This window comes from Panulirus ornatus, chromosome 5 (assembly GCF_036320965.1).
Source record: "Panulirus ornatus isolate Po-2019 chromosome 5, ASM3632096v1, whole genome shotgun sequence".
NCBI lineage: Eukaryota > Metazoa > Arthropoda > Malacostraca > Decapoda > Palinuridae > Panulirus > Panulirus ornatus.
Window position 1 is genome coordinate 7,057,172 of NC_092228.1, and position 6,000 is coordinate 7,063,171.

The window sequence follows — 6,000 nt, forward strand, 5'->3', positions numbered from 1 at the left end:
GAATTGAAAGAGAGAGAGAGAGAGAGAGAGAGAGAGAGAGAGAGAGAGAGAGAGAGAGAGAGAGAGAGAGAGAGAGAGAGAGAGAGGACCGAGTGAGAGGAAAAATATGAAGTTCCTTTGATACATCAACAGATCGCGAACGAGCCTTTAAGAAAAAAAATACGAGAGACACAACTCATAACAGATTCACCAGATGTCCCCAGACCACCCCCCCCCCACCCCCACCCACACCCCGACCCCAGCCTCTCATCTTCCTCCGACGAATCAACCGTCGTCGTCCGCATCTCCACCTGTAGCCACTGGCTCTGGACCATCGTCAGGGGCGGGCGAGCCTCATCAGACACCAAACGCCTTTAAACACAATCCCACAACAATGTGCGCCAGATTTTCCAGTCCCCAAGAACAGCTCCCTTCAGTGGTGCACCTGGGAGTGTGCACACACTTAGAGGAGGCAGGTGTTGAGGAACCTCCTTAAGGAAAGACCTCGAAATCAGGTGCTGTCTCAAAGTCCAAGAGTGTAACAGCGATCTTATCCTCCAAATTTAGAACAGTGAAATCCTGGTACTGGATGCCATTACACCATCGGCGAAGATGACACTTGTACCCCCAATACGACAGCCCAGTGCGGGAGCTCTTCAACCCGGCGCTGTTCTTGTGACGTGTGTCTGCATCTGCCGTAGCAGCGGTGGACGAGGTCAGACTAGGTGGTCTCAGCAGCGAGATACATGAACTGTTTGGTGGAGTTCAGACACCCATCGCGCAGTCCAGCTGGGCCACTCTCTACCCTAACTTTCTCAAGCCACAAACTGATCAGTAACGCACGATTTATTGTGCTTTTGGTAAACGCTTTTCGTTAGGGGAGAAAGAGACATAAGGAGTGTGAGATGAGGTGATGACACCATAAAACAGATATCAGCGAGACAACATCGTGTAAGATTCATAAAGGTATTAGTTATAAGGCTGTCTGGGTTCATGGGGACTCTTAAGTAACTACAGCCAGGTGGACATTATAGAGTGAATGACATGGAGTAGATGATGGGAAGTGAATGACACGTAGAGGGGATATGTCTATCATCATAACCTTAGTGGATACACACATTCCTCTCTGAAACAAGAAAAAACGAAAACACTGAACGTTCTTTAACCCATGATTAAGAGCACAATATCTTTGTGCTTACGCCGAGGATACCTGACGAAGAAAGAAAAGTAGTTCTCGCCTTCGCTCTACCAGACATGGCAGGTACCTGAAGGCGAAAAACCATCAAAGGCCCTCAACCACGGAAAAATGCCGAAACACCTCAAAGGTCAAAGACACGTTTACATAGATTCTCCGTTCCCCTTTGTCAAGATAACCGTCAGGAACCGACAAACAATCCTTTGTCACTGTAGCTCCTTTGTGAGACTCGGGGCAAAACAAAGCCCGTCTATGGAAAAGGAACACAAAGGAACTTTTGTCTTTTAAAATCAGAGAGGAGAAAAAAAATATGTATATAGGCGAATATGGCGGAGGCGAACAGGATACCTCAGAGCGACACTAAGAGCCTTCATGAGAATAGGCAAGGGGGGGAAATATTCTGCACGCGGACGCTCCTCAAACTAACTGGAGTCAATGTAAACGACAGATTTGCTCATTCCTCCGCATCTGCCACGAAAACGACCCCTGTGGCCAAGAAATCATCAGGTGTTAGAACATAGGTTTATAATGCTCCTGTATACAGTACACTCTCCAAACCTGCCTAAAACAGAGGGATCCAGAGCTTGAATATAAACTACTCTGCCACTGATCCTAATTTTCGATGGAGGGTTAAGTCACCCACCCCTAAACATTTTTCTTCAAGCTCTCTCTAGAAAACGGTGTAGCTTGCCTTTGTTACGTTTAAAAAAAAAGAGAAAAAAACAGTCATTCTACCGAAGGGTTTCCAAACCAGAGACTCCACACTAGAGGTCCTGAGGTTTGAGATGTGTGTGCTACGTGGGCAAGTGAAATCCCAGAAAATCTCTCAAAAGTTTTGTAAACTTTTGTTGCTATTTCTATAATCCGAACCTCGCCCACACGACGGGAAAGTCACATGTAGATATCTCTCAGGCTTCGTCAAGCTCTCCTAGTAGTGTCGGAATCCTGGTTTCTCTGCAGAGACACACACACAGGCTTCTGACACAACCAAAAAATTCTCTCCTTACGGAAAAAAAAAAAGAATGTCTGTATATATAGCTTCCTTCATTAAAATGGCGTCATAAGCTCATAACAGCAGCCCTTTATAAAACTATCAAACAGCTTTTAAAATAGTCCTGCACCTTTACTTACAAGGCCAGCAGGTTACTTACAATATCAGAAGCTTACTTAACAAAATCAGTAGTTTACATACAATACCTGCAGCATACTTACAGTACATTCAGTTAATTTATATAGTACAATTAACAATGCCAGTGGTGTACTTATAATACCTGCAATCTACTTACAATACCGACAGCCTACTTACAACATCAGCATGTCATACCTATAATCTACAATACAAACAGTTTACTTTTAACACTAGTAGTAAGTTAACAATACCAGATGTCTACTTATGAGCAGTCTACTTACAATACCAACAGGCTACTTACCATATCATCATGTCACAGCTCCACTTACAGTGCCAATTAATCTTTTCCCGTTTCATAATTTTATTTCAACCAAGGTCCGGCCTTGATGTGGACTTTTGTTCGTGGCTGGAACCTTCAGCATAAAAAACTGATCTATTATACCCTTGCCTTTTATAAATCCATATCTTCTACTCCTTTTATAGATCCCTCTTTTACCTTTATAAATCTATCTTTTTCTTGAAAACTCCACCTCTACATAGATCCAACTCCTCCTCCCTTTATAAATCATTATCCTCTTTTCTTTGTAAATCCTCCTCTTTTACATTCATAAATTCCTCCTTTTTTTTTTCCTCCTTGATATATCCACCTCTTCCCTTTATAAATCCAGTTCTCCCTCTCCCTTTATAAATCCATCTCTCCATTTACATTTCCCCCCTCCCCTTCCTCGTAACCCATTTAAATCTCACGGTTCATCTATCACAAACCTTTCCTATACCTCTGAGGAACTAAGGTTCCTTTAAGATCTTTTTTTCTTTTTTCTTAAATCACTTAAAACTCACTTGGGTATGCATAGAGAGAGTGCTCAAACTCAGATGTTCCGAATACCATAATCTCACACTTATTGCATCATGGCATAAATATATTCATATATATATATATATATATATATATATATATATATATATATATATATATATATATATATATATATATATATATATATATATATATATATATATATATTTAATATATATATATATATATATATATATATATATATATATATATATATATATATATATATATATATCCTACAATATGTCGGGTCATATTTATATTTCGTCATATCAGTTTGCATTCAGAACACATTTTATTTTTTCATCTTTCGATCGTCACAAATGCTTTACCAATACTTTACGTTTACTGAATATTCTTTCTAAATTCCCTGTCACTTGAGAGAGTGCGAACAAAATCTACTCAAACATGCATTTATTGCACTAAGTAAGCGTTTCCTGGAGATAAGAAAGTCTATACTACTAAAGGCAACACTTATGTGCATAACAGGCGTACCAGGTACACGACATGAATACCCCTTACTCTCACTTAAACTCATTACTTACTGTGTTAAAGTAAGGGCCGGTTTAAGGAGCAAGCTTGTGATACAACGAGGGGACTATCTCTCCCGCGTCATCCGTAAAATAAAGGACATCATCATCATGTTTATTGTGACAAACAAAAGGTCATCGTGTAACAAGACGCCTCCGCCAGGTCATCACTACGTATTTCACTACATAAGAAACTCACATACAACTCTAGCGTGCGAAAAATCACACACACACACTACGAAAATGCCACGTCCTTACCTGTTACGAAAACACAGAAGATCCGGATGACGGTGTTCCTGATCGCCAACGTTGGTTCAGTCAGACCTGGTGAGGCGCTACTAGCAGTAAGTGACCTTGTATGCAAGAGCATGAGAGGCATGCGAGCTGAAAATGGGAAGAGAGAGAGAGAAAGAAGAATCCACGTTAGTTGTCACTGCCGCAGCCACCACTGCATATATGATACGAAGGGCTACGAATGATTAACTTGGTCATCGGTTCAACGAACAAATCCTCCCAGTTGATCACACACACACACACACACACACACACACACACACACACACACACACACACAAGCGATCCGGTTTCGCTTCCAATTATGAAATGCATGAAAGATTTATAGACAGATATTGCACTCGTAGCCCATTGAAAAAAAAAAAAAAAAGTATATGGCAAATCTTGTAAGTGTAACTTCCCACTTTTTAAGTTTTGAAAATGCATTGGGCTGAAAGCTTGAGGTACAATGAGAAGGAAATAACTGAAAGGTTTGCAATACGGTCAGAATCTGTATTACTCCAGATGCTATACTTTGAACATATTCTGTGTAGTCAAATGGTAATTATCAGATTAGAAGGATCTAACAATATCTTAAAAGCTTCATCAACGTCTTGAGATCTTTTTATAGCATGCCACGTTATGATTCGCTTTAAAGGCTCAATAACTTCATTAAACTCGAAAGTATCTGAAGTGTAGAAAAAAAAAACACGTTGTTGTTGTTGTTCAAGGTAGAACCATATTTCGCTTATGATCGTAAAAATAAGAGTCAGAAATGTTATAGAAATTCAAGGGGGCAAGCGTGAATCAGACGAGAGATCTGACGAGGTGGTACTATAAATGGAAACCGCGTGGCAACACCTGCCATGCGTTTTCATTGTAGAGGACTTTGAATAGGGATTAATTCATTAAGTATGGTGACACTGGCACTTCTAATTAGGTGTTACGCATGTACACAGAAGCAGGATACGGTGGGCCCCTTTAAAGAGGAGAGGCACTCGACGACAATGTACATCTTTCCAGTTCACTAACGATGCTACGTCATCGAAGGTGGCTTTCCAGCTGGCGTTCTTTCCCCCCCCCCCCCCACGCAGCGCTCCGGAAGCAAGCCACGTCCACCGAGTAGGACCACAAGGCAGCATTGCGATGTTATGCGTCCGTCCATATCTTTTCTCTCGTCTGCTCCACGTCGCCTCCCTTACTTATTTCATCACCGTCCCTATAACAGCTTTTCCTCGCCACATCATTCTAATTTTCCCAAAACTTTCGTCCCTCAAAAGTTGTCCATAACAGAAGTTACTTTTTGGAAACTTAGTATACGAACTTATTACCACACAGACCCAGCACATATATATATATATATATATATATATATATATATATATATATATATATATATATATATATATTTTTTTTTATACTATTCGCCATTTCCCGCATTAGCGAGGTAGCGTTGAGAACAGAGGACTGGGCCCTTGAGGGAATATCCTCACCTGGGCCCCTTCTCTGTTCCCTCTTTTGGAAAATTGAAAAAAAAAAGTGAGAGGGGAGGATTTCCAGCCCCCCGCTCCCTCCCCTTTTAGTCGCCTTCTACGACTCGCAGGGAATACGTGGGAAGTATTCTTTCTCCCCTATCCCCAGGTATAATATATATATATATATATATATATATATATATATATATATATATATATATATATATATATATATATATATATTTATATATATATAAATATATTTATATATATATGTATATATATAAACATATATATAGTCCATGACTGACAGAGAGAAAAGCCACACGCAACTGTGTACATCACGACAGTCTAACCGTGACAGAGTGTAAGTTGTCTGCTGCACTGGTGGAGTCCGGGCTCGTCTGAAATGGCGACTGTCATCTGGTTTGAGAATTAGCCAGGCTTTATGGACGGAGTTGATGGATCATATTACACTGTGCAGCCATCCGACGAAATAGCTCTCTCTCTCTCTCTCTCTCTCTCTCTCTCTCTCTCTCTCTCTCTCTCTCTCTCTCTCTCTC